Genomic DNA, 20,624 nt, shown 5'->3' on the forward strand with positions numbered 1-20,624 from the left:
TCAGCTGGGGTTGGTGTCCCACTGCATTAGGCTATAGTCTACTAGTCCCCTCACTAGTCCCCTCAGCTGGGGTTGGTGTCCCACTGCATTAGGCTATAGTCTAGCTCCCCTCAGCTGGGGGTGCATTAGGCCCCTCAGCTGGGGTTGGTGTCCCACTGCATTAGGCTATAGTCTAGCTGGTCCCCTCAGCTGGGGTTGGTGTCCCACTGCATTAGGCTATAGTCTAACTAGTCCCCTCAGCTGGGGTTGGTGTCCCACTGCATTAGGCTATAGTCTAGCTGGTCCCCTCAGCTGGGGTTGGTGTCCCACTGCATTAGGCTATAGTCTAACTAGTCCCCTCAGCTGGGGTTGGTGTCCCACTGCATTAGGCTATAGTCTAACTAGTCCCCTCAGCTGGGGTTGGTGTCCCACTGCATTAGGCTATAGTCTAACTAGTCCCCTCAGCTGGGGTTAGTGTCCCACTGCATTAGGCTAAAGTCTAACTAGTCCCCTCAGCTGGGGTTAGTGTCCCACTGCATTAGGCTATAGTCTAGCTGGTCCCCTCAGCTGGGGTTGGTGTCCCACTGCATTAGGCTATAGTCTAGCTGGTCCCCTCAGCTGGGGTTGGTGTCCCACTGCATTAGGCTATAGTCTAGCTGGTCCCCTCAGCTGGGGTTGGTGTCCCACTGCATTAGGTTAAAGTCTAACTAGTCCCCTCAGCTGGGGTTAGTGTCCCACTGCATTAGGTTAAAGTCTAACTAGTCCCCTCAGCTGGGGTTAGTGTCCCACTGCATTAGGTTAAAGTCTAACTAGTCCCCTCAGCTGGGGTTGGTGTCCCACTGCATTAGGTTAAAGTCTAACTAGTCCTCTCAGCTGGGGTTGGTGTCCCACTGCATTAGGTTAAAGTCTAACTAGTCCTCTCAGCTGGGGTTGGTGTCCCACTGCATTAGGTTAAAGTCTAACTAGTCCTCTCAGCTGGGGTTGGTGTCCCACTGCATTAGGTTAAAGTCTAACTAGTCCTCTCAGCTGGGGTTAGTGTCCCACTGCATTAGGTTAAAGTCTAACTAGTCCTCTCAGCTGGGGTTGGTGTCCCACTGCATTAGGTTAAAGTCTAACTAGTCCTCTCAGCTGGGGTTGGTGTCCCACTGCATTAGGTTAAAGTCTAACTAGTCCTCTCAGCTGGGGTTGGTGTCCCACTGCATTAGGTTAAAGTCTAACTAGTCCTCTCAGCTGGGGTTAGTGTCCCACTGCATTAGGTTAAAGTCTAACTAGTCCTCTCAGCTGGGGTTAGTGACACAGCAACGGTGGACCCATGGAATAGCCAACAGCCATAGAACTAGCCACATGTAAACGTCCAAATGTGATTTCCAACTTTTTACAGTTATTGATCATAATATTATTAGGAAACTCTAGTCTAGAGCGCACGGTTAAATGATGTTTGAGAGCATTGTTTAAATCTGTAAATGGTTATAAAGGAGTGAGAAATAGATGTCATTGTTGCAGAAGTTTGTGAGTGGGCAACATACAAGTGCACTATTATCCTAAATTGACATGTTGAATAATGTTTTTACCATCTAAAATAATTTTATATTGCTTTAATTTCCCTAATGTGGACAGTTTGTGTCACTACTTTACACAAGCTTGCATTTTCATGTCCTTTTGACTTGTTGACGTTAGTATAAAAGTTTATAGTTAATCACGATGAAATATGATCCATTGTTTAAAACAGATCAATATCTATGGTTTCATACCGTTGATTTTGTTACATGCTGGTGTGCGCGGGACTTAGAACGCAGAGTTAATTTGACCAACTCTAAACGGCATTAGAACGATTCGGCTGGTCTCTCTTTAGAAGTCGATGGACACACACACCAATTACATGAATTTGACAGTCAAACTAACACTTGATAAATAGCAGACAACCGTTGTCACTGTTGATATCCTGTGTCGCGTCGTGATTCGTTAAAGTTAACTTAACAGAAAAAGTGGTTTGATACAATTTCTGTGATGGAAGCCTCCCGAAATCAACATCAAAAGTTCCAAAATATAGAAATAAGCCTTCTACAAGTTCTCATCTAACCAATCATGTATAGCTTATTCCAAGTGTGTGTGTGGACTTTGAATAGTGTCAGTATAAACAGCACTACACAAATCAAATCAAATGTATTTATATAGCCCTTCGTACATCAGCTGATATCTCAAAGTGCTGTACAGAAACCCAGTCTAAAACCCCAAACGGCAAGCAATGCAGGTGTACCTCTTCTGTATTGTGGATTTCAGCTTGATTTCAATGGAAAATATTTAACAAAGAAAGTGTTGCATTACACTGACCGACTTGAATCAAAAAATGCACCACTTCAAAAATGTAGCTAGTTGTCTTCTACAAAGCGTCCTGTTGACCAGTGATGTACACATTATTCCCTGTGGTTTTGGGAAGCTGTGTTAGTTTTAACAGGACGTGCAACCTCATCTCCCCTCTAGATTTCAACATGATAATCAATATGAGTGATTGACAAAACAGTGTGTTTCTGTTTTTGGTGACCCCCCCATATCACAATGTAGCTGACTGTGTTCTGAAGGTTGTCCTCTAACCAGTGATTAAAAATATTTCCAGTCCCCCCCCCATAATCGATGACTGATGTATTGCCACTTGTCAAAGCAATAGGGGTTTTGGTGCAAGGTGCTTTAAAAAACACAAGTAATATGATTCCTATACTATGTATGCGTTGATTGTAAATTGTATGTTTAGGTTTTCAACATATCACAAACAGTTTCTGCATCTTGGTTATTGATTTGGACACTTTTAAAACTGTGTTTTGACATTAGGCTATTTATCAACATGTCTTTCAACAGGAAGTAGCGACCTCATAATTTTCAACTTAAATTTTAGGAATATAAATCATTAATTTCCAATGGTATTATACGTAATCAGGTTGTTTTTTTAAAACTGCTCAATGAGTCCAAAAGTGTGCTGTGATCGATTTGATGATGCACCAGATGTCACCAGAACATTTTCAATGGTTTCTAACAAAATGGAAAACCTATATGATGAGTAGACATGGACAAACAGGATGCATAGCCAGGTTTTCTTTTAATAAACCCACTTCTACTCTGTCATCCATATTATTTCAGAATAGCACGAGTAGTTCTGTCTCTTCATTTTGCATAAGCCTTTCCTACAAAAAATAAAATGCATTAAATCTCAAGTCATACTTTGTGAATACATTGGTAATCATTTGTGTGTTCCTTCAAACACAGAAAAATGACATGTAACTACAAAATAAAATATAGTTAACCAGAAAACTAAAGATCTGTAACCAGAAAACTAAAGATCTGTAACCAGAAAACTAAAGATATTTAACCAGAAAACTAAAGATATTTAACCAGAAAACATATTAAACACACATTTACTAAATTGCCCTAAATCTTAATACCTTCACCCCAAAAAATATAAAAAATGTCTTTCCCCAAGGTGCATCTACACCTCTCAAACTGCTTTTCTTTTAAACAACGTCTGTTTTAGACTTTAATGGTTTTTGGGGGATGAATCATCCTTCCTCTTTTGGCCCTGACACACAACCAGCAGCTCTCCCTCTCTCTCTCTCTCTCTGCCTCTCTCGTCTCCAGCACGCCTCTAATGCGTCCTAATCCCGGCTGAAGACAGTCGCGGGCTGTGTGTAAGAAATATCTCTCAGGTTTTTCTGCCCCAGTTCATTATTTCTCTTTCTTGTCACTTAGTGTGATAGGTTGGACAGAGGCAGATGAGCAGTGAAGACACAGTCACAAGGCCTTCATCTAGTCTTTAATGCGTGACTTCAGAGATGTCATTTATCTTGTGACTGCAGCAGGCGTCCACAAAACTTTATCTCTAATCATATATTGATGGATTAAAGGGGTCAGGCAGGAGACCAGCCAAGGAAAAATTGCTTATTGACATCAAAATACAGTGCCCCAAAACCTGATAAACATAGGGACAGGAGACTGGAAGTCAGAGAACGAGAGAGAGGGAGAAGAGACGAGCGGAGGGGGGGGGATGAGTTGGGCCATTGTGAATGTTTGCACCCGGTAATTTCCTTCCTTCACAAGAGCCTCTGGTGGTCTGAGCCCTCGGATTGATAAACATTTTTTTTTAAAACAGCTCTTCTGCTTTGCGAGCTAGGCACTGTGCAGTTTACTGCTAGGTGGTGGCTTCCTTCCACGTTTATCTTGACATACACACACAACCACACACAACTGCACCTTATTAATCACACTTAAGTACCGTGTGAGACTGGAACACTCGTGTGTGTGGGGGGGAGGCCTGAACGTGAGCTATTATCCAGAAGCACTGCGGTATAAACTTGGTAGACCCACCACCAGTAGTCCTTTTCATTTGCTTCCTCCCACAACCAAGAGTCAGGTACAATGTTCAGTACAATATAAGTGGAGGCTCATAAAATAAAGAGTTTTTCCGTAAGCATGATTTCCAGAGGGCTATGGAGAGACTATATATATATATATATATATATATATACGAACCAGTAATGAGGCATAATCATATATAGACAACACAGCGTTTGTGGTTATAGAAAATAAGCAATCATGATAAGTGATACCCAAGACGCTGGCATATATCCAGTGTCTGGTTTCATCAAAATAAAGGACATAACAACTAAGTAGTGGTGAAAGCTGGACTGGAATTCAAAGGAATGTCCCTGAAACAACTTCCCTTTACCTTTATTTAACCAGGCAAGTCAGTTAAGAACACATTCTTATTTTCAATGACAGCCTGGAAACAATGGGTTAACTGCCTGTTCAGGGGCAGAACGACAGATTTGTACCTTGTCAGCTCGGGGGTTTGAACTCACAACCTTGCGGTTACTAGTCCTACGTTCTAACCACTAGGCTACCCTGCCGCCCCTATCAAACTATATGTGGTTAATATGTTAATAAGAACTTCAATATGGTGTTAAGATAGACAAACTATTGAGATAGACAAATGTGTAATCAACAGCTCTATATACATGATATTATTTGTACACCTCATAGACCTAAATATTGAAAGAAATATAATGACAATCTGTCACAGGGCATATTAGGCCAGACATTTGAAACCTGTAAATATATATATTTTTTCTTATTTTTTTTATACCAGCAAAATGCATTTGTAGAAAATCTGGTTTGGGATTCTTAGCTAGACCAAAATGCACCTAACTGAATTTACACAATCCATGCAACTATGGCCCAACTCCAAACTACATTTAGGGTAAACTGCTGCGGTCTTATAAGAAAAGCATGTAGTTAGCGACATCTGGCATTTTGAATCAGGGATTCTTAAACAGAATATTACCAAGTGGACTTCGAAGGCCATTTTCAATAATGCTTTCTGAGACAGTTTCTCTGAGAAACTCTTTAATTACGGAGATTCCTTTGCTCATGATGGATTTTGATAAATCGGTGTTTATGATATCTAGGAATTGCAAGGGTGTTTTTTCCTCTCCCTCTTCATCCTTCATCTTTCTTTACTCCTCGCGTGAAAAACGTGTTTGGAGTCTGTAGCAAGCAGCAGTTCCAATCCCAAATAGTGTCAATTCTAACCCTCCACACACTCTGCCAGTCCAGGAAAATTAATACACTTTACTATTACAAGATAAAGCTAGGGGACATATTACACCAGGCATATCTGCAAGCCTATAATACCAGAGTCAGCATTCAATAAAAGACATTTGCAACCAGGCGTTTCTCTCTACAACACTTGCAAAAGATTTAAAAGCTGCTAAATTAGGTGCGGCTGGCGAGCGAAAGGTGCCTGGTAAGCAGGGCGATGCTTACTTAAAATGACAGAGTTGTTTATGAGGGGGGAGCCTCTCTCGCTCCGAGGTGGAGCGCTGCTGGGACAGTTTATGATCCACACACTGGGTTATTTAGCCTCAAACACTGTGCATAATGTTGCCTGACAATCAGCGCACATAACTCACAGCCTTCTTTAAGTGATCTCCCACTTCATAACACCGCCTGCTGAATGCTGATTTCCCTTCTGATCAGAACATTTATCTGATGATTCAACGGCTGTTAGGCTTGGATAATTTCTGCTCTATCCATTTATTTTCGATGTGGTTCAAAGAGCAAACGCTTCTAATTTGTACTCTCATCTGAGAGGTGAACGGAGCATGTTGGAGGTACGGGAACTGTTGCAGTCCAAACTGTTTAACGATACGCTGAGTGTGAACAAGAACGGACATTTATTCGCAATAATATTTTCTCACATTATTGCAGGGCTTCTTTTACGACCCGCATAACTAACCCATGGAGCGATTCAAAATGCAATCCAGCCCCGGTGTGTAGCTATATACAGTATCAGCCATTATACTAGGACCTGTCTAAAAATAAAAACAATAGTAATGAAGGAGGCGATAGTAGTCAAGAGAAAACCTTCAGAGTCTCCCTGTGACGGTTTTGTATCTCATGACTGGCCTGAAGTAGGACACTACATCCAATATGATATGTCCTACAGTACAGGTAGGCTACGTCCTAAAAACGAGTCTAAAGATCAGTACATTCAATCAGTGATAAAAAAAAGTGCATTAATTGTTCAACAACACACACAATGAATAGTATTTAAGTGTATTTCTTGTAAAGAATTAAGTAAGAGCAGTTGTCCATTTTTTCAAATGTGGCACATCAAATGAAGCTATTATCTGAGCTATGTTTCTAATGACTATTCAGATTATCCATTAGCACTGACAGACAACAGGAAACAGGGATTTCAGATGATCCATTAGCACTGACAGACAACAGGAAACAAGGATTTCAGATGATCCATTAGCACTGTCAGACAACAGGAAACAGGGATTTCAGATGATCCATTAGTATTAACAGACAACACGAAACAGGGATTTCAGATGATCCATTAGTATTAACAGACAACAGGAAACTAGGATTTCAGATGATCCATTAGTACTGACAGACAACAGGAAACAGGGATTTCAGATGATCCATTAGTATTAACAGACAACAGGAAACAGGGATTTCAGATGATCCATTAGTATTAACAGACAACAGGAAACTAGGATTTCAGATGATCCATTAGTACTGACAGACAACAGGAAACAGGGATTTCAGATGATCCATTAGTATTAACAGACAACAGGAAACAGGGATTTCAGACGATCCATTAATATTGACAGGAAACAGGATGAATCAGTGTCACCTGAAGGACAACCATCTGCGTCCCAAATGGCGCCCTATTCCCATAGGGCTCTGGTCTAAAGTAGTGCACTATATAGGGAATATGGTGTCATTTGGGAAGCAGACAGGTCTCATCAGAGACCCAGCTCTCTGGAAAAAAAACACTTTAGGGGTGATAAAGCAGGTTTTACAGCCAAACTAAAAGCAGCTGGTGAGGCTGGGCCCTGCTGTGACAACAACATGGTTTATCACATACAAATATAGTGCACTACATTTGACCCGAGCCCTATGGATCCTGGTCTAAAGTAGTGCACTATATAGGGAATAAGGTGCCATTGGGGAATGCAGACTGGGACACCTTAATATTCCAGCACCATCACCATCCAACAGCAGAAAACCGAGGTTGTGTTTTACCACGTCGAGGACATTTTTATCACAGAGAGACATTTACATCAAGGGAAGAATAACAAAACAACAAAGTCGATCTGAAATAAACACTCAGGATCCATCCCCCAAAAATATTTAAAAAAATAAACATTTCCTTGAATACAAACGGTGTTCTTTATTTGGTTCCTAAACAGAGGGCTTCACGCCCTGGCCCAGCCCAGCCAGCGGGGTTGCCATAGTGTAATCTACCTCACGGCCTTGGTAGCTATATTAATTCCATTTCCATATTCAGTGGCTGGGGCAACGTTCCAAATTGTACGCTACTCTCTAAATAGTGCACTCCTTTTGACCAGAACCCATAGGGTAAGTAGTGCACTATGTAGGGAATAGTGTACCATTTAAGATACAACCAGGGCAGTGGGTAGGGGGAGGGCTGAGCCAGGGGGGCCCACCAGGCGCTAGGCTAGGCAGCTCCACAACCTGGGAATACCCCAGAGCCCGCGCTAGCCCCCAACGCTACATAATTCCAGCCAGCCTCATTATTTAGTATGTCACCACTATTTTACATGTTAAAGCCCCTTCCGTCGGCCATCTAATTTATTACTGGAATATCAAACGGGCCAGACTGGAATGGGGTCACCTGAATTCACGTGGAATACATATAGGTACAGTCAGTCAAGTCAAGGTGAAAACCTGTTTCAACAGGATGCATTTATAAGGCATTTTACTGGAATGACCATATCCTGAGAAAATAACAATGGGTATAGGTTGATCTGAATAGCAATAAACTATAAAGTACAATATACTATTACTTTTCTTTTATTCAGATCTTTTACATATTATTGTGTTACTTATAGCTACTTTAATCTTTACGTCCATATAAAAGAAAAGTCAGGTTCTCCTCCAGTAGAGGAAAAGAACAGTGTGGTTGTTGGGTGTTGAATTGGCTTTGATAACACTTAGCTGTAACTATTTCTCGACAGTAACAATAAGACCAACAACAGCAGCAGTGTTAATCTGCCAGTGTCACTTCCTGGTGACAGTGATTAGAGCCTAATCTAGTTTTCTCAACAGAGTTTAATATCTATAGCTATGAATTAGACATTTAATCCACATATGGAATCTGATCTGACATTGGTCATTTTGTGTGTGGGAGGGGGGGAGAGGGGTTGGTGAATTAGTTTCTACCTATTTTTATGGTGATAATCTTATAATTGAATCATAGACCCGGGCCTGTCTTTAGCAAGAAGGCCATTTGAATGTCAGCAGGTTTGTGACTATGCTTAAGTATTGGTTTAGTCACTCACTGATGGAAAAAGCAAGATCCAACAAGTCAACATGAGAGCTTTGAAATGAATGTATGGTAAGTTATTAATTCACATAGCTTCTACTCTGGGTATAAATCATTCGTATCTCAAAATGTCAGATAATTCCTTTAGATAAATAACTGACCCTGACAGCCTGATAATGCACTCCAAGGTGACACAGCACTGTGTGAAATCTTCACGAAGAACACAATGGAAATGATCTGTTTATTGTTTATTGTCTTGAGTCGACTTGGAGACCGACTGCTAAAATCCTCTATAATCTTGAAAAACACATGCTTTTCACAAAAACCTGAGGAGTCAAGAAGCACAGCATGTTGTGCAGTCGGGAACATTACTGTCACTGTGCCTCATTACTACAGTACCACCATACAATCCCCCACAAAAACACCCCAGAACCAGACAGAATGGAAGGAGAGAGAGGGAGAAAGAGAAAGGGACGCAGAGAGAGAGAGGAGGAGGTGAAGAAGAAAGGAATGGAGAGAGAGAGGAGGAGAAGGAGAAAGGGATGGAGAGAGAGAGGAGGAGAAGGAGAAAGGGATGGAGAGAGAAAGAGGAGGAGGTGAAGAAGAAAGGGATGGAGAGAGAAGAGGAGAAGGAGAAAGGGATGGTTAGAGAGAGAGGAGGAGAAGGAAAAAGGGATGGAGAGAGAAGAGGAGGAGAAGGAGGAAGGGATGGAGAGAGAAGAGGAGGAGGTGAAGAAGAAAGGGATGGAGAGAGAGAGGAGGAGAAGGAGAAAGGGATGGAGAGAGAAGAGGAGGAGAAGGAGGAAGGGATGGAGAGAGAAGAGGAGAAGGAGAAAGGGATGGTTAGAGAGAGAGGAGGAGAAGGAAAAAGGGATGGAGAGAGAAGAGGAGGAGAAGGAGGAAGGGATGGAGAGAGAAGAGGAGGAGGTGAAGAAGAAAGGGATGAGAGAGAGAGGAGGAGAAGGAGAAAGGGATGGTTAGAGAGAGAGGAGGAGAAGGAAAAAGGGATGGAGAGAGAAAGGAGGAGAAAGAGAAAGAGATGAGAGAGAAGTAGAAAGGATAGAGAGAGAGGAGAAGAAATAGAAATGGAAGGGGTGAGCGAACGAGGAGGAGAAGGAGAAAGGCCATATGTCAGGGCGCTGCAGGAAGAGGATTGCTAAGCGCTGTGAACATTTTAAAAAAGAAAAAATAGATGTTTTGTGGCTGAAACATCTTGCTTACAGCAGCAGGGTATGATCCAAGCATTATGTGTAAATACATCCGTAGTCCTGGACCCCCCCTCTCACCAAGCGCGCGCGCACGCATGCACACACACACACACACACACACACCGGCATCTCCCAAATGCACCCTCTCTCCTCCCTCCCCTCCCACCCTTCCCCATCTTCTTCTACAGAAGTAAATTATCAAAACTGTGTTTGAAAGTGAATGAAGGGTGACTCGCTCTCTCTTCCTCTCTCCCTCTCTCTCTCTCTCTTCCTCTCCCCCTCTCTTTCTTTCTCTCTCTCTCTCTCTCTCTCTCTCTCTCTCTCTCTTCCTCTCTCTCTCTCGCTCTCTCTCTCTCTCTTCCTCTCTCTTTCTCTCTCCCTCTCTCTCCTTCTCGCTTTGACATCTCTGTTTTTTTCCTTACTTGCCACCGTTTCTGGGCTAGGTGATAACTGCCGGTAATAGGATTAACATTGATTTCTTTTTGCAAGAACAGAGATGTGCCAGTTCCTGCTATTTATTGAACTGCCAGCTTTGAACTGTGAAAACTGACTGCAGGAAAAGACCTAATGCAGCATTTTAAAGGAAAGAAAAGCTTCTGTGCAATTCTTTCTTTCTCTTGTTTTGTTATTCCTGCCTTCTCTGTCTCCTTTGCTTCTGTTGTTGTTGTTGTTGTTGTTGTTGTTGCCCCGGATAAAAGGGAGAATGGGGTGACTGTGTTCTAAACCCTGGTAATGATTATTTATGGACATTGTTTCCTTCCTCTATATCCAGTGGAATGTATGATGACGATTCCACCTGGACTCTGTTATTGTGTTTCACCTTGAAAGGGGAGATCCCATAAAACAGCTTTAAACATTACTAACATCTATCTCTTTTTCTTGTTAATACATTTGATGTGAGCCACAAATAACCTCTATTGAAACACTTCAAGTTATATACCAGGGCGGGCTGCCTAAGTGTTTTTTTTATTTTTTATCGTGGCTGCCTATGTCCCAACAGTAAAATAATTATATATATATATTTAAATACATACATATTTGGGGAAAAAAAAAAAAAATCTGGTTGGACAAACGTTTTCATTGTAAACTTAAATGACTAAAACCAGATACAAAGAATGTCGAAAAGATAATTGGACCTATATTATTATTTGATAAAATAATCTTTAAGAACTAACAATCACCAAAATAAAATCTCGACAGTCAGGGAGAATTTTATTTTTTTAAATCTAAAAATGATGCATTCAGGAGTAGTTTCTTCATGACATGGGGCCCTCATTGATTTTGTTATCACGTTTGAGTCATGCAGACAGCGTAAAGCCATGACAAAAGGTGTTGAACTACAGGAAATTACATTTAAAACAGCAACAGAGAAATCACTAAGACTAACAGGAGGGCCTGTACACATTTTGGTCGGCAACCGCACCGTTGGCCAAGCCCCCTGTCACGCCCACCACGTAAACCCTATTTTGATCCATGAAAAGCCCCGTCTACATATCAAATGAAGACAATACATACACGGTAGTGAGTGCTTTCTCTTATGGATGTCTCTTTCACAGTAGACAAACTCAATAAACGGTAATGTTTCATTGGCTAAAACCGGTGGCTTATAAGAGTAGTACATCAGCCTCTGGTAACCCTTTGAGGCTATGGAATCATCAAACATGTATTCACCTAGACTCATCCATTATATCAGTGTACTCACCTAGACTCATCCATTAGATCAGTGTATTCAACTAGACTCATCCATTAGATCAGTGTATTCAACTAGACTGCTCATCCATTAGATCAGTGTACTCACCTAGACTCATCCATTATATCAGTGTACTCACCTAGACTCATCCATTAGATCAGTGTATTCAACTAGACTCATCCATTAGATCAGTGTATTCAACTAGACTGCTCATCCATTAGATCAGTGTACTCACCTAGACTCATCCATTAGATCAGTGTATTCAACTAGACTCATCCATTAGATCAGTGTATTCAACTAGACTGCTCATCCATTAGATCAGTGCACTCACCTAGACTCATCCATTAGATCAGTGTATTCACCTAGACTCATCCATTAGGTCAGTGTACTCACCTAGACTCATCCATTATATCAGTGTACTCACCTAGACTCATCCATTAGATCAGTGTATTCAACTAGACTCATCCATTAGATCAGTGTATTCAACTAGACTCATCCATTAGATCAGTGTATTCAACTAGACTGCTCATCCATTAGATCAGTGTACTCACCTAGACTCATCCATTAGATCAGTGTATTCAACTAGACTGCTCATCCATTAGATCAGTGTACTCACCTAGACTCATCCATTAGATCAGTGTATTCAACTAGACTCATCCATTAGATCAGTGTGTTCAACTAGACTGCTCATCCATTAGATCAGTGTACTCACCTAGACTCATCCATTAGATCAGTGTGTTCAACTAGACTGCTCATCCATTAGGTCAGTGTACTCACCTAGACTCATCCATTATATCAGTGTACTCACCTAGACTCATCCATTAGATCAGTGTATTCAACTAGACTCATCCATTAGATCAGTGTATTCAACTAGACTGCTCATCCATTAGATCAGTGTACTCACCTAGACTCATCCATTAGATCAGTGTATTCACCTAGACTCATCCATTAGGTCAGTGTACTCACCTAGACTCATCCATTATATCAGTGTACTCACCTAGACTCATCCATTAGGTCAGTGTACTCACCTAGACTCATCCATTAGATCAGTGTATTCACCTAGACTCATCCATTAGATCTGTGTATTCAACTAGACTCATCCATTAGATCAGTGTATTCACCTAGACTCATCCATTAGATCAGTGTATTCAACTAGACTCATCCATTAGATCAGTGTACTCACCTAGACTCATCCATTAGTTCAGTGTATTCACCTAGACTCATCCATTAGATCAGTGTGTCATGATTCATGAACAAAGCTGAGGAGTCAACTGGTTCACAATGATTCATGAACCAGGCTGAGGAGTCAACTGACAGAGAGAGGGAGAGATAGGTAGGTAGAGAGAAAGAGAGAGATAGGCACAGATAGAGAGATATGTACAGAGAGAGTAGACAGAGAGAGAGTTAGGTAGAGAGAGAAAGAGAAAGTGATAGGTAGAGAGAGAGATAAGTAGAGAGAGAGAAAGAGCGAGAGAATGATATTTGTCCCTAAACAGAGAGTACGCAGTTGCAGAAAACCTGATCACTGTGACTGACCCAAACTTAAGGAAAGCTTTGACTATGTACAGACTCAGTGAGCATAGCCTTGCTATTGAGAAAGGCCGCCGTAGACAGACCTGGCTCTCAAGAGAAGACAGGCGATGTGCACACTGCCCACAAAATGAGGTGGAAACTGAGCTGCAGTTCCTAACCTCCTGCCATATATGACCATATGTGACCCGATTCAGGAAACTCGGTGAATGATGTCGCAAGTCGCGACTTCAGAGGAGAGACGTTTGAACGTATCATTTTTTGAATCAAAATGTGTTTGTTTTTTCTCCGAAATTCCTTCTCGAACATGTGAACATTCATCTGCCTTGATAACAAACGTGTATCTGTAAATACGAATACAATGGTTAAATTAGGAGCCTTGTTGGTTAAGCCACAGAAAAAGACAGCAACCAACCCACTAGCCATTTATTGGCTGAGATAATGAGTGGGCTGGACATGCAGAGAGATGAGTTTAGATTGGTCTGCCATACAGAAGGCTTCTGTCTATTTGAGCTCGTCAGTCTGTGTTGTTAATCCTGTCGAATGCTGCTTTTTTAAAATATATTTTGTAGTGGAGCTGCATAAGTGTTGTTCTATGCTATTTGGAGGATCAAGTTTTGAAATCAGTAGAATTAGAGTAAGAGATGGAGAAAACATCTGTCTCCGGATTACATCTTCAAACTAAGGGCAACTGTGGTATGGCATTCCTGACAGAGAGATGCGTCCATCATGCATGATGATGTATACAGGTAAGATAGTCTAGCGTAAGCTAGCTACATTTTCAGATATTACACATTTCTAATTGTTACGTTCCCCAGTTTCTTCTGTGTTGTGGGTTTGTGTGTACGTATGTGTGTATTTCAGGAAATGGCTTCCTGGATTCCCCCAAGCAGCTGATTGGTCGGCCCCATTGCAGATTGGAGCTCTGACCCCGCCCTCTCGTCAGGGGATACAGCTGTCTGCAATTACAAACTCCTTCCCCAGCTGGATAAAAGCCAGTATTCCTTTGTTAGGAGAGAGAACATCTTGGATGTCCTGTGTTGGGTGTTGCTTAGAGACAGTTTTGCTGATAGTATTTTATAGCCGCTACTTGTGAGGTATGTGTGTGCCAATAGGACTGTGTGTTTGATTATTAAAATTTGTCACTAAGTTTGTATTATTGTTTCATTTGTTCCCAGGGGGAAGGGGAAGGCACCTTGGGAATGCTTAGGCAAGACGCCTGTAGGCATACATATACCTGTAGTATGTACTGTCTATGCACACTAGGTAAGACCTGGGTGGACAACCCCCCCTGTATTTTGCTTAGCGTGCCAGGTGGCGTTAAGGTAGTGGGTAGGCAGGTATGGTAGGAGAGGGGGACTTTAACTTTGGTTCCATCCAGCCCCTTTTCCCCATATTACCGTGTTAAGGAAATAAATTCCCAGTAAACGGTAATATTCTCTGCCATCCTTACCCGCACCTACAGTCACATACCTCTTTCACTCCACCTACAGTCACATACCTCTATACCTCCACCTACAGTCACATACCTCTATACCTCCACTTACAGTCACATACCTCCACCTACAGTCACATACCTCTATACCTCCACTTACAGTCACATACCTCCACCACAAGCATTTCGCTACACTCGCATTAACATCTGCTAACCATGTGTATGTGACAAATAAAATTTGATTTGATTTTGATTTGATTTGACCTACAGTCACATACCTCTTTCACTCCACCTACAGTCACATACCTCTTTCACTCCACCTACAGTCACATACCTCTATACCTCCACTTACAGTCACATACCTCCACCTACAGTCACATACCTCTATACCTCCACTTACAGTCACATACCTCCACCTACAGTCACATACCTCTATACCTCCACCTACAGTCACATACCTCTATACCTCCACCTACAGTCACATACCTCTATACCTCCACTTACAGTCACATACCTCCACCTACAGTCACATACCTCTATACCTCCACTTACAGTCACATACCTCTTTCACTCCACCTACAGTCACATACCTCTTTCACTCCACCTACAGTCACATACCTCTATACCTCCACCTACAGTCACATACCTCTATACCTCCACCTACAGTCACATACCTCTTTACCTCCACCTACAGTCACATACCTCTATACCTCCACCTACAGTCACATACCTCTTTACCTCCACCTACAGTCACATACCTCTATACCTCCACCTACAGTCACATACCTCTTTCACTCCACCTACAGTCACATACCTCTATACCTCCACCTACAGTGACATACCTCCACCTACAGTCACATACCTCTTTACCTCCACCTACAGTCCCATACCTCTTTACCTCCACCTACAGTCACATACCTCCACCTACAGTCACATACCTCTTTACCTCCACCTACAGTCACATACCTCTTTACCTCCACCTACAGTCACATACCTCTATACCTCCACCTACAGTCACATACCTCTATACCTCCACCTACAGTCACATACCTGTTTACCTCCACCTACAGTCACATACCTCTATACCTCAACCTACAGTCACATACCTCTATACCTCCACCTACAGTCACATACCTCTATACCTCCACCTACAGTCACATACCTCTATACCTCCACCTACAGTCACATACCTCTATACCTCCACCTACAGTCACATACCTCTTTACCTCCACCTACAGTCACATACCTCTATACCTCCACCTACAGTCACATACCTCTATACCTCCACCTACAGTCACATACCTCTTTCACTCCACCAATATGATCCACAATCAGAGACAACGATAAACAGCTGTCTCTGATTGGGAACCATATCAGGCCAACATAGACATACAAAAACCCCTAGACATACAAAAACCCTAGACATACAAAAACTAGAGTGCCCACCCTAGTCACACCCTGACCTAACCAAAACATATAGAAAAACAGAGATATCTAAGGTCAGGGCATGACACAGCAGCAATATTTGTGACCTGTTACCAAAAGAAAAGGGCAACCAGTGTAAATACAACCTATATTTGTTTATTTATTTTCCCGGTTGTACGTTAACTGTTTGCCCATCGTAACAAAACTGTATATAGACATATGACATTTGAAATGTCTTTATTCTTTTGGAACTTCTGTGAGTGTAATGTTTACTGTACATTTGTATTGTTCATTTCACTTTTGTTTATTATTTATTTATTTATGTTTTCCCGTGCCAATAAAGCCCTTAAATCAAATTTAATGGAGAGAGAGAGAGATGGTGAAACAAAATACCGGCTTCTACATACGTTTAGCTACTCCATGTAAACATGCTCTTATGTTGACTGTATGTGAGAATGAAACAGCTAATGGTTGTTGAATAGAAGTCGATGTATGGTTTTTGTTTTTTATTTCACCTTTTTTTTTTTTTACTGGCAAGTCAGTTAAAGAACAAATTCGTATTTTCAATGACAGCCTGGTGTAACCGATGTGAAATGGCTAGCTAGTTAGCGGGGTGCGCGCTAACAGCGATTCAATCGGTGACGTCACTCACTCTGAGACCTTGAAGTAGTTGTTTGTGGAGCGATGGGTAACAATGCTTTGTGGGTGTCAGTTGTTGATGCGTGCAGAGGGTCCCTGGTTCGAGCCCAGGTAGGGGCGAGGAGAGGGACGGAAGCTATACTGTTACACTAGGAACGGTGGGTTAACTGCCTTGTTCAGGGGCAGAATGACAGATTTTTACCTTGTCAGCTCAGGGGATTCGATCTTGCAATCTTTCCGTTGCTATACAAATCAAATTTCAAATCAAATCAAATGTATTTATATAGCCCTTCGTACATCAGCTGATATCTCAAAGTGCTGTACAGAAACCCAGCCTAAAACCCCAAACAGCAAGCAATGCAGGTGTAGAAGCATGGTGGCTAGGAAAAACTCCCTAGAAAGGCCAGAACCTAGGAAGAAACCTAGAGAGGAACCAGGCTATGTGGGGTGGCCAGTCCTCTTCTGGCTGTGCCGGGTGGAGATTATAACAGAACATGGTCAAGATGTTCAAATGTTCATAAACAGGAAGGATATATATTAGTCCAACGCTCTATCCACTAGGCTACCTGCCACCTGAATGATGGAAGAAGGAAACTCAAACTACTGTGTTTATTTGGTCTTTATTTGCAGAATTCAAACATAAGTACTTCTATAATTGAAAGTAAAGATACAAAAATGTAACAGATAGTGGATTCTGTATTTAGAAAGCTTGTATGTAGTAAAAACACATAAAAGGGGAAGGAAGCCAGCTTCTCGCCTTGTGAGGCTGTTTGGTTCCATGTACTGTCAGTGGTTCCATGTACTGCGTAAGTATTTGCTTGATAGTATCTAGAAAAATGTACTGTAATGACCATCCGATCATGAGCATTTCGCTACACTTGCATTTGCCAACCATGTGTATGTGACCAATACAAATTTGATTTGATTTTTTACCTTGAAGGGGTCGTTTGTGAACATGTCCTCCACTTATACCAATCCCAATTGGCAGAACGTAACAGAACTACTCTGGTTTATTAATCAATAGGAGTCTGGCGTGACTCAAAATCTGACCTTGAACCTACATTATGAGGGCCGTGTGGAGTACAGTGGGACCACAGAACATTCTACCCTGAGAATCGTTGCCCTGAGAGACGAGGACTTCCGCTGAGTACAAGTTCAGGTTACGAACACAGGACGTAGCCAGTATTTTTCTCTCCTGGATCAACTCTGATCTATCACAGACCTGCAAGTGAAGTGAACATAGCCACTCTAGTCACATCAACTGCGGGACAGAGAGTGACACTGACCTGTAGCACCTCCTGCAGTCTTGAGTGACAACTCAAGACTTCATCTGGTACAAGAACGGACAGCCTCTTACCAACCGACAGAGCAAACACATCCACACCAAGAGCCTGCACATAGAACCAGTCAGCAGTGAGGATGTAGACAGCTACTCCTCTGCTGTAGAAGGCTATGTAGATATCTGCTCTCCTGAAGAGAGTCTTAATGTCACATATGGCCCAAAGAATAACTTAGTGTCAATCAGTCCCTCTAGTGAAATAGTGGTGGGCAGTTCAGTGAATCTGAACTGCAGCAGTGATGTCAACCCATCACTAACATCTGATACACCTGGTACATGAAGAACCTCACCAAAAGCATCTGGACAGAGTTACACAATCACTAACATCAGCTTTGAAGACAGAGGAGAATATTACTGTGAGGCCCGGAATGAAAGAGGAGCTTTGAATTCTACAGTGTCTTCCTGGGTTCCTGTGTTGGGAGTGGCGGCAGTCCTGGCTGCTGGAGATCTACTTGTCCTCATCTACCACACACTGAATAGGAGATCCACGAGAGGAAGTGAGGTATACACAGCCCTTCAGAGAGACGCTCAGCCCTAAGTGTATGAAACCATCCAGAGTAGAGAACCACCACCGAACCTGGACTGAAGAGAACCCCCACCAAACCTGGACTGTAGAGAACCCCCACCGAACCTGGACTGAAGAGAACCACCAAAGAGCCTAGACTGAAGAGAACCACCAAAGAGCCTAGACTGAAGAGAACCACCAAAGAGCCTAGACTGAAGAGAACCACCAAAGAGCCTAGACTGAAGATAACCACCAAAGAGCCTAGACTGAAGAGAATCACCACAGAGCCTAGACTGAAGAGAACCCCCACCGAACATGGACTGAAGAGAACCACCAAAGAGCCTAGACTGAAGAGAACCACCACAGAACCTGGACTGAAGAGAACCACCAAAGAGCCCAGACTGAAGAGAATCACCAAAGAGCCTGGACTGAAGAGAACCCCCACCGAACCTGGACTGAAGAGAATCACCACAGAGCCTGGACTGAAGAGAACCCCCACCGAACCTGGACTGAAGAGAATCACCAAAGAGCCCAGACTGAAGAGAATCACCAAAGAGCCCAGACTGAAGATAACCCCCACCGAACCTGGACTGAAGAGAACCACCAGAGAGACTGAAGAGAACCACCATCGGACCTGGAATGAAGAGAACCACCAAAGAGCCTAGACTGAAGAGAACCACCAAAGAGCCTAGACAGAAGATAACCACCAAAGAGCCTAGACTGAAGATAACCCCCACCGAACCTGGACTGAAGAGAACCACCAAAGAGCCTGGACTGAAGAGAACCACCCCTGAACATGGACTGAAGGGAACCACCAAAAAGCCTGGACTGAAGAGAACCACCAAAGAGCCTGGACTGAAGAGAACCACCAAAGAGCCTGGACTGAAGAGAACCACCCCTGAACATGGACTGAAGGGAACCACCAAAAAGCCTGGACTGAAGAGAACCACCAAAGAGCCTGGACTGAAGAGAACCACCACCGAACCTGGACTGAAGAGAACCACCAAAAAGCCTGGACTGAAGAGAACCACCAAAGAGCCTTGCCTGAAGAGAACCACCACAGAACCTGGACTGAAGAGAACCACCAAAGAGCCTTGCCTGAAGAGAACCACCACAGAACCTGGACTGAAGAGAACCTCCAAAGAGCCTGGACCTGAAGACAACCACCAAAGAACCTGGACCTGAAGAGCTGTGGCACAGAAAACTACGGCACCAAATCAAAGACAGGTCTCACACCTCTATTCTATCCTGCTATCACATTGCGTTTACCTAGGATCGTTTAAGATTCTGCATCTGTTCTTACTCTTCGGCATTTCCCATTTGACGGTTGATTACATAATGCATTTTTCTCAGCTAACATGAAGGATGCTGCTAATAGCTTTTAATGTTTTGCTTTTTGCACCAAATGTACATGAAATGTTTTTGTTGTTGTTTACACATGACCGTGCAAATGATTTGTGAACATGACTATATATTGTTCCTATAACGTTATAACGTTACTACATTGGCACTATATTGCTAGTCACGCTTGTTTTATAATTAAACTACACACACACTGGTGATGCGCTGGACAGCTTTTTGTTCACGCACACCTGCCAGCAATTCCTAATAACCTGTCTGCAACTGCCTTACTATATGTGATAAAGTGAAAATCAGATGCCCGCTCCAGACCCGAACCCGCTAATACAGAACATATGCTGTTCAGTCATGAGATAATGGAAAACAAATTGGACAGACATTTTTTTAGATTGGCCTACGTTTCTGCTTATAATTTCCAACATTTTGCTCAGCTATTTGTTAGACATCTTTGTCTCTAATTAGATACATGAAGCTTCTCTTCTGTCATTATTGTTGTCCTAGAAGACGAAATAAACACTTGCTCACCGGAATAATGTCATCAATTGATAGAATGAATGCTTCCTTCCATCTACTTGACATCAGTAAAGTTTGTTTTCTCTTCCCTCTTTGATCTCTGCTTCTCTCGAGGCAAAGACATAAAGGGAAATCAGTTTGATTAGTATTAAGGAAA

Source organism: Oncorhynchus tshawytscha, linkage group LG05 (genome assembly GCF_018296145.1).
Source record: "Oncorhynchus tshawytscha isolate Ot180627B linkage group LG05, Otsh_v2.0, whole genome shotgun sequence".
In the NCBI taxonomy this organism is placed as follows: Eukaryota; Metazoa; Chordata; class Actinopteri; order Salmoniformes; family Salmonidae; genus Oncorhynchus; species Oncorhynchus tshawytscha.